General features: G+C 35.2%; 1 protein-coding gene across 2 annotated transcripts in view; it reads right to left on the reverse strand.

Annotated features, from left to right (window-relative positions):
* LOC107678406 (bridging integrator 3-like) overlaps positions 1–10,530 on the reverse strand; it is a 66,709-nt gene that overhangs the window by 16,801 nt on the left and 39,378 nt on the right. The window lies entirely within an intron of this gene.

The raw sequence follows: 10,530 nt of genomic DNA on the forward strand, positions 1-10,530 counted from the left end.
CACCAGCTCTGGAGGAGCCATTGAATTTTTACAACAACAGGTTGATTTATCTGAAAAAAAATCATGTAGTTTGTTTGAGGCATGCTTGTCTGAGGTTTGTGTTTATTAACTTGGTTAACCTCAACATGGCAGCCACTATAAGGTAGCGGTCAGCCATATTGCATTTTCTAGGCCACTGATATGACTGAAGTCTTCATCTTATAAGTTCACATCATTCTAAAAATATCTATTCATTCCTTCAGGTTTTAAACTTAATTTAAGCGAAACACTACACAGTGTTCCACAGTCTACATGGAGAGGGAAATCAATACAGTGTGTTAAACACAGCAAACCACAGCGTTTGTTCTACGACAGACAATCGTTTAATAATGTGTTGAGGAGGTTCATGCAGGATTAGCCCATTTTAACAGGATCACTTAATTACACAAGTGGCACGGAGGCATTTCATTTGGATTCTTTTATTGTTTCTATTCCAAATGAAAATATAATCTCTGGGTGAGAAGCCTGGTCTCAGGAAACTAAAAATAGGAAAACTCTAAACTGTAACTTAGCAACAGAGTCGGCCGCTTTGGTTTGAGGCCTGACTGCGTTTCGACTTTGCATCGCATGGGAGCACTGAGGAACAGTACAAACACATGACCCAACACCGTTTTGTTCTTTGTAACAACTGAAAAAAGCGACTTACTTCGCAAAAGCTACAAGCCTTGGAGTAGGAGGACAGTTTTAGGGTCAAGGAGCTATAAATGTATGTTATTATGTGCACTATTTGGGGGATTTCGGTGAAGAAACTCCATAAGGTGCAGTCGACTGTGCGTTATGCATCTTCAAGCTGCATGAAAAATGTTACTGACAATAGGAGAAGATGCAATGCATAAAGTGGCCTGCGGATAAACGGAAACGGTCAACGATGCAGCCTAAATTGCTGACTTTTATTGAGGTTGTTAACTACCGAGTCTACTTGAATAAATCAATAATCAAAATAATTGGTCATATTAGCCAGATGTTTCAAGAAAATAATTGTGAAAACACCATGTGGGGGAGAAAAAAAAAAAAAAAGCCAATCTCAAATCTCTGAAGGTGATTTAACATAAAAAAATAAAACAATTACAATAGACAATAAAATAGAAGAAAATAGCGTTTGAATGTAATGTAATGCACTTCTGAGAGAAACAATATTCAGGAAATTATGTAGCCGTTTGAGTTTATAAAGATTTTATTGGATCACAAGTGTAAACTGAAAGGCTGAACGCATGATTTATGCTTCTGATAACATTTTTTCATTAGGATAATGTGCACTGATGATAAAAGCCATTCAATAACTGATGATGCAGGGCTCGCAGTTAAAACTATTTTAACGTTATTAATATTATTAATATTACTGGAATATCATTCGAGATCGTCTTCAGCTGCTTTCTGGAGGTTTTATGGCAATATTCTCTGTAAAGCTGCTTAGTAGCAATATTTAACCTTATTATTTAAGCGTTAGATGAATTACTTATTAAATTAATAGTGCACAGAAAAATAATTTATTTTGCTTCTGTAAAGTAACAAATATAAAAGCCTGCTATTTCATTTTGTAAAAAAACATTTTGTCTTTATAAAAATTACAAATAACAAATTTTCTCGCACAATATAAATTAATCTTTAAAAAAGAAAATAGGCACATTTACATTTTAGGAACTGGATAATGGTATTCTGTGGTATCTGGCATCAAAAAGTTTGAAAATGACTGACGTAGTGGATTAAGATCTCAAACTGTAACCAACGTTTTGCAAGTTCAAACCCTGCGAGAGGTGATCCATAAACTTTCTCCACCTTTGGGTCAGGTGCAGACAAATCAATCAAATCAGTAAAGAAAGTGATGAGCTACAGAGGTGAAAGTGAAGAAAAACTACAAGAAAAGAGGAGAATCAGAGAGAGAGAGAGATAGAGAGAGAGAGTGAGTGGGCTTCACCATGCAGAGCTCTGTTAAGACAAGCCCTAAATTGTTTCCCACAGGAAGTAAAGAAGGGAGCGGCACAATATCATTGTGGCAACGTCACAGGACCCAGCCCCACAACCCACGCTCACCCTCTATTTATAAAGCACTACCTTGGCCCAATGACTCTCCTCTATCTCTCTTCTTGGCACGAATGTCAAGTGTGACAACTGGATAATGCATCATACAAACATAATTCTAACTTAAAATGACAAAATATAAATTAGATTAATAAAATAGATTCATAATAGTATGGCCACTTTCGTAGAAAAACACAACAAACTCCAATTTTCTCTTCCCCTTTAAAAAAAAGAAAAAGAAAATTAAAAGGTTATAAACACCCAACCAGAGGTGGTGAGAGAGAGAGAGAGAGAGAGAGAGAGAGAGAGAGAACAACTTAATATTTAAAGATTTAAAGACTGATGGATAAAAGTCCTGATTTTCCACATTTTTTTTAAATTATTCTTACCAGTCATTTTTGATTATTGATGAAAATGTTTTAAAAATTATTTTAATTTAGAATGATTCACTAATAAATCATTCAGTGATTTGTTTAACCGATTCAAGAAAATAATAAAAAATAATACATTTACTACATTAAAAAATCCATTATATTTCCAGAAATGTAAGACACAAGAGAGAGAGAGAGAGAGAGAGAGAGAGAGAACAACTTAATATTTAAAGATTTAAAGACTGATGGATAAAAGTCCTGATTTTCCACATTTTTTTTAAATTATTCTTACCAGTCATTTTTGATTATTGATGAAAATGTTTTAAAAATTATTTTAATTTAGAATGATTCACTAATAAATCATTCAGTGATTTGTTTAACCGATTCAAGAAAATAATAAAAAATAATACATTTACTACATTAAAAAATCCATTATATTTCCAGAAATGTAAGACACACTGTCCATAAAATTCCATAAAATAATAAGGATTTGGCTGACTGGATGCATGCATTATATTGGACGGTAAGATCAAATTTACCATGAGTGGTTTATTTAGGATGCATAAAAAAAACCCACAGGATCCTAAGCTGTCAAACATAATCAAATAAAACAACAGCAAAGATAAAATAATACAAAACACTGTTTAATAGATGGCTTTATCATGTGTACATTTCCTCAAATCACACGCCATTATTAATATAATTTGTATGACTGAAACCTAAGTCAGTAATCACTGAAAATCTTGACTGCAAGTAAAACACATTTTCATTTTTAGGGCAATGACCCTTCACATACACATAAGCATCATCTATTTATCTACATCTACCCACACTATACTGGTAAAATAAAAACTTGATCATGTTACATGGAATACTCCAGGTGGAATTTGCATCTTTTGTCCCCTGAGAGCAGGTTCAGTGCAGGCTAGTGCATGCTCTGTCTATAATGACAGTTTACGGGTGTTGTTCTTGGAAGTAAGCGATTTAAAAACACTCACTGTAATCTAGACAAACGCTTCAGATGGACTAGAGGACGGCTCGTCTGACTCGGCACAACCCAAACACACGGTCATGTGCCCGTCCCGTCTAAAAGCTCTCTCGATGTTTCACTGAACATCCGCTTGACTGCACACACACACACCGCTGGTAGGCTGTATAATTCAACACCCGTCTAGTCTGGCTGTGGGTGTGGTAGCCGCTTGACAGAGAATGACAGAAATAACAGTTGGATGAAGTTGCAGAGAGTCTGGACGGGGTGACCGCTGCAGCTACCCGTGCCCTTGTCCGTGGGACAGCGTAACAGTACGTCTGTGCAAGAGTTTACCAAGTTCACTGTACTGTGGGGTGTAAATGGGTGCTGTGTCATGCCTGAGATCCGAGGCCTTTATTATAGATTTTCTATTTCTAAAAATCAGAAACGGAAGTTGGTCCGCATGTTTGACCAGCCCTGTGTCTCTTTTAAGCACCATAGGAGACTCTAAACACACTGTATGGCATATGCTTGTATTTGACAATGCCAGGGTGTTTACTAGGGTGGTTACGTACTGGCCCAAATCATAAGAGCCCACCCAAGTCTCGATACATTCTGGTATCTAGTTATGGCTTGGGTCACTCCTTCAAATATAAGTTTATGGGATTGTTCCACCCATTTTATTGTCTGGAAGGTGAACATCATAAAGGGATAGTGCAGGCAAAAATATTGAATGAATATTATGTCATTATTAATTTATCCTCATGTCAATCCAAACCTTTTTTATGCAGAACACAAAAGATTATATTTAGAAAAATGTTTCCACATTTTCTTGTTTTGTGTTTGTATGCGTGCTGTTTGTCTTATTTTTGCATCGCATTACTTTTTGTGTTTTTTGAGTTGTTTTTATTTTATTTTTGTGTCGTGTTGTTTTTGTTTTATTATTGTGTAGTCGTTTTTCGTTTTGCTTTTATTGTGTGTGTTTTTTTTGCATTGTTATTTTTCTGGGTTTTTTTTGGGTTGTTTTTGTTTTGTGTTGTGTCATTTTGTTTTGTTTTGTTGGTAACACTTTACAATAAGGTTCATTAGTTAACTTTAGTTAACATGAACTAAGCAAGAACAATCCTTCTACAGCATTTATTAATCTTAGTTAATGTTAATTTCAACATTTACTAATGCATTATTAAAATCAAAAGTTGTGCTTGTTAACATTAGTTAATGCACTGTGAATTAGCATGAACTATCAATGAATAACTGTATTTTCATTAACTAACATTAACAAAGATGAATAAATACAGTAATAAACGTATTGTTGATTGTAATTAATGCTTTAACTAACATTAACTAATGGAACCTTATTGTAAAGTGTTACTGTTTTTTTTTTTTTGCTTTTGTGATGTTGTGTTTAATATTTTTGCATTGTGTTTTTTTTTAGTTTTGTTTTTATTGAGTAGTTTGTGTTCTTTTTGTTCATTTGTTTTGTTTTCTTTTGTGTTGTTGTTTTTGTTATATTTTTGCATTGTGATTTTTTTGGTGTTTTTTTTTTTAGTTGTTTTGATATGTTTTTGTGTTGTTTTGTTTTCTGTTATTTTTTTGTGTTGTGTTGTTTTGTTTTATGTGTTCTTTTATATTTTTGTGTTGTTTTGGTTTTTTATTGAGTTGTTTTTGTTTTATGTGTTCTTTTGTATTTTTGAGTTCTTTTGCATTTGTGTCCGCTGTTGTCTGTGCAATGAAAGTCAATGGACCCCAAGTACACAGAAAAACAGCTCTAACATTCTTCAAAATACCACTGTTTTTGATCAACACAAGAAAGTACAGTAAGTCATGCAGGTTCGGAGCACAAGGGTGAGTAAATGATGACAATTTAAATATTTGGGTGAATTATCCCTTTAAGTCCGATCGCTTAAAGTATTCAAAAAGGACTAGCATCTCTCTTCAAGAGGTCGCATGATTTGAGGTATCATCCATGTCTGTAGCACACTGCAGGACGAGTTAAGCACCCAAAGCTGAACACTTACTGTTGGGGATTTGAATAAAGCTTTACATATGACCAATAGTTAGTGGTGTTTGCTAAGACAATCATCACTATTAGTAAGATATCTCGCCATGACACATATCAGAAAAACAACATTCCATCTTGATCAACAAAAACGTCAATGAACCAACTCAAAACAACCTCCCCCTAATGCATATCGCCCAGCAGATATAATGGAGTGCTACTCGCACGATTCAAAACTGTTGCTGACTTCTGTTAGCGCAGACAAAACACACACTCAAAGGCATGCACTCACCTGGTTTAGAAATGAGTTATCACATTAAGAGATCCGACATCTGTCTGAAGCCATTAGTTTCAACAGCATTTCAGAAGGATCACATTATAAATACTTTCCAGCCATGAACACTGGGAGAACAATGAGAAAGAAACGAGAAATGCTGAGCTATTCATGCACTAATGGAATCTTGTCTTTCATGGTATCTTGGCTTATGGCTGATTAAATGTGTTGCGGCGAAGCAGAAAACAAAGCCGGTGTGTTTTAAGGATTCCACTGGAGGCGAGACTAAAAGAATGTGGTTTTGTTTAAAGCTAAACATGAGATTTTCAGCATGCTTGATATGGATGCATACTAAGTTTGAAAGAGTCGATGCTCTAAAACATCTGTGGTGACGCTCACAAAAACATGCCCAGGTCATCTTTCACTGACAAATTATATTTTGCATGAAGAAAATATTTTTAGGACCATTAACATTTTATTTTGCATAGCGACATTATCCCATTATCCTTTTTAATATAATACTGTCCCTAATCTTTTTTTTTCTTCATTCAAGGCAGTGCAACAAATATTGCCTTGATGCATAATTCTTCAAATAATAAATTTCTTTTTTAAATTACACAAAAGGCATTTTGATTGTTGAATTCCATTTTAAAAAAGCTCACAAAGCTGTATTTATTTGATCAAGTTTTTATTTGAACAACACAGCAAAATCAGTAATATTGTGAAATACTATTACAATTAATGTAATTTATTATTGTGATGGTGAAGCTATGAAGCTATCGGTCTTCAGTATCACATGATCCTTCAGAAATCATTCTAATATGCTGATTTGCTGACATTTATATTTGCTGACATTTATTACATTTATAATGTTACAAATGATTTTTATTTCAAATAAATGATAAAATTCTATTCATAAAAGAATCCTGAAAAAACTATCACAGTTTCCACAAAAATATGCAGCAGCAAAAAAAAAAAAATGTTTTCAACATTTATAAGAACCATTATTAATAATTGAACACCAATAATAATTTATGATAATTGAGCACCGAATCAGCATATTAGAATGATTTATGAAGGATGCTATAAATAATAAGATATTGGTGGTCCTAAAAAAAAACAAAAAACACTTTATTCTTTAAAGCAAAATTTCTACATATCTACATATTTCTCAAGAATTGTGAGATATGATCTACATAGCAGGTGATTGATTCCAGGTGCAGCATAAGGTAAAATATGATCTATATATTTCTCAAGAATTGTAAGATTCACTCAAGAATCAGTGTTCAATATCTGTTCAATATCCACAGTCGCTTTCAAGCATTCATATTTGTTAGCTTGCGGAAGAGATGTGGTCAGCTGTAAGTTTGCATGTGTATGCGCAAAAGTGTGTGTATGCTGAGCAAAATGTACTCTGCTGTTTAAACTGTGCTCGTAGTATTTGTGTGTACATGAGTGTGTGTGTGTTTCTGGGCATGAGGCCACAGTAAGAGCCTACACACACGTCCGCCTCACACCCACCAGCCAGCGGAAATGAGAACCATTCCATCCTGCCACCAAACACACACACACACACACAGACACACAGACACACAGACACAGACACAGACACAGACACACAAACACACACACACACGACTGGAACACACACCCCACCAGAACGTCTTTCTTCACACACAACAGCTGTACGGCTTCACCAGAGCTGACCAAAACCTCATTGTGGTCAAGGGTAAAGTAATAAAAAAACAAATATAATTATTTCTTATATAATTGAACACGAATCAGCACACCCTTCAGGAACGAAAGTGGAGTAAGAAGTCACTCCAAAGAATCCTCAAACACACACACACACACACACAGAGGCGTTTGTTAGGAGTGTCTCCGCACCCCCTCCTCTTCCTAGTCGCTCGTTAAGGCCTGCTTCCTGTTCCGGCCCGTCCCATGAGAGGACGGAGGCATGGAATAGCGCTCATGGGGGCGGGAGAGGAGGGGAGGGGCGGACAGCCAAATAAACTTTCCTCCAGACGCAGTCTTTCATTCAGGACAGACCTGCAGCCATCAGAGCATTTCTCATATAACGCTCGGCACTTTTAATGCACGCAGCTGAGAGGAAGTCTGGCGGCCTGAAAGAGAGTCATTAGCACACCTTCCACATATTCATTAATTGCAGCAGCCTGGTTATGCAATAAACATATCGGTTCCGACTGAAATAGAATAGCGTAGATTTTTTCCGCAGAGGACGTGCAGATTGATTCCAGGTGTTTAAAGACAATAACACAATTCCAGCCAGCATTCATAACTATCTTCAGATCACACATATATGGACTGTTAATGAACGGTGATTTAAAAAGGCATAAACAATTCCAGGACAGATGTCCAGTGGAAGATGATGCCTCAGTTGGAAAATATTTGAAGTTCAACATCAAATTTTTTCCATTACAAAAAAAGGAATGAAACACACAGATAAAGCAGCTCTGCTCCAAATCCTGAGCTACCGCACTGCCTACTTCCTACATTAGCAGCATACTTGCCCAAATAAAAGCACAGGTGACTTTTACATCATTTTCAGCAATTTCACACAAGACACAAATTACTTTACTTTGTAAGACTTAAAGGGATAGTTCACCCAAAAAGGAATTTTGTCACCATTTACTCCCCTCAAGTTGTTCCAAACCTGTATGAGCTTCTTTCTTGTGTTGACCACAAAAGAAGGTATTTTGAAGAATGCTGGTAACCAAATAGTTGATGGTAGCCATTGACTTGAAAAAACAAACAAAAAAAAAAACGATGGAAGTCAACGGCTACCGTCAACATTTGGTTACCAACATTCTTTGTTGTTTTTTTTTCCTCACTGAGCACAATTCGGCATTAGAAAAATAGGAATATTATATATTAGAATACTTACATTTTAAACTCTTTTTTAAGTTTAAGTGCTTTGTGAAGCTCATGCAAGAAGTATAACAGTCCTCTGCACTTCTGCAGTGTGTATGTGCATATATTTAGCGGTTGATCGATTTATCGCCAAAGCCAATATATAGCATTTGCCGATATTTAGCATTTTTTAATTACTGGTATTGACCGATATGTTTTCCTGTTTGGCCGATAAATGTCAGAAGCGCAACTTGTATTTTGACAGTGGTGGGACTTTTATTTGGACAGCACTGAGAACACTAGCGCAGATGCACAGGAGCTTCTATTCACTGTGCGCTATATGTAAAATTAGCGGTTTCTGGTTTTTATTTGCAAAAATATCATACCCAGTTTGCACAAACATGCCAGATTACTGATTATTGATCTGTGGGTGACGCTCACACAAACATGTCCAGGTCATCTTTCACAGACAAATGATATTTTGCAGGGAGAAAATATTTTTAGGACCATTAACATTTGCAATAAGTGACATTATCGCTTTGCCAGAATACTGATTATTGATTACTTTTCTTGTCTTTATTAGCATTTTAATCTATCTTGTAGATGTCCTGGGAACTAAAGTTCACTTAAAGTGGGAACTAAACGTCTTTTCCAACTTCAGAACTATATAGAGTCACAAATAATTGTTTATTACACAGAATCTGTGCCAATATCACAGACCATAACTATGTCAGCATCGCTTGACCATTGAGTGTAGTTTAGGCTCCTCCTCAATGCATCCTCTAAATGCTGTCATATGTCTTGCACACATCCAGTCTGTTTTTCTTCATTAGTAACATGCAATTACACAGGAGGTGTTGAATTTTATCTTTAGTTCCTTGCATTCTTTCTTATCGTGTTGACAACAGGTTAAGTAAAAATATGAATATGCAATATAGCGCATATATTTAGCAAAATAGCTGACTAATGGGCTTATGGACGCCGAATGGTTTTTCTGAGGTAAATGTTTTGTTACGTGGCATTGTTTACAAGTTTCACAAGTTTTCTGCAGTTTGAAACACTGAATGAGCGAGTCATTTCAGCAAGATGCACTGTATCTTATAATATACCTTTTGATGTCAATTCATGTTTATTTCATATTATAGTAGTAAAGAGAAAGATCTGATGGGTTCATGTGCTGCTTGAACTAAAGGTGCTAAAGCGATCGCTCATGCTGCATTAAAGAGCGCCAAAATGGTATGTTTGAATTTCGTTATGAATTTGGCAGAATTTTAAAAGCTGATGCTTTATTTATTAAAAGGTAACAGAGCACAAAGCTTATTGCGATTACTGGACAAGTGCGCTACAAATAATAAGAAGTTCACGCATTTACAGAACACAGCATATCTTGATAACAAGAAGCCAATATTAGTATTGATTATAAACGAGAACTGTTAACGATATTGTTAATATCCACACAGCTTTACCTGTTGTAGTTTAAGTTGTGCACAAAATAGACACTGCTTTTCTGCACTTTTACTTTGCACGCCTCCGTCATTTTCTTATGCTATACTATCTCTTATGCTTATTTCTTATACTATCTCTTATGCTGCCACAACTGGAGCTGCTTTTTCGTTAGCAGGTGTGCCGTCAATATTGTGTTTTTTTCCACTAAAACTTCGTCTCGGTTTATTACGTGAACATAACAAAAGATGAGATCGCAAAACAAGCAATAAAAAAGGCATTATATGCAAATTTTTAAGTCATAACGTAAATTGATATAGCCATTTATTTATATATATTTCAAATATAGACCTCAGCAAAAACTTCACTCGCAAATTATTATTTTTGGTTGTAAATGCAATCGTTTTTAGGTGCAGCCTGAAGCTATGAATTTCTTAATTTGTTAAAAATACTGTAAAAAAAATGACAGAATCAAAAAGTTGCTATATAAAGTGTAAATTTGATCAAAGTTCAAATATTTTTTCTATTATTTTATCTATTAAAT

Source organism: Sinocyclocheilus anshuiensis, unplaced genomic scaffold, assembly GCF_001515605.1.
Source record: "Sinocyclocheilus anshuiensis isolate Anshui unplaced genomic scaffold, SAMN03320099.WGS_v1.1 scaffold112, whole genome shotgun sequence".
Lineage (NCBI taxonomy): Eukaryota > Metazoa > Chordata > Actinopteri > Cypriniformes > Cyprinidae > Sinocyclocheilus > Sinocyclocheilus anshuiensis.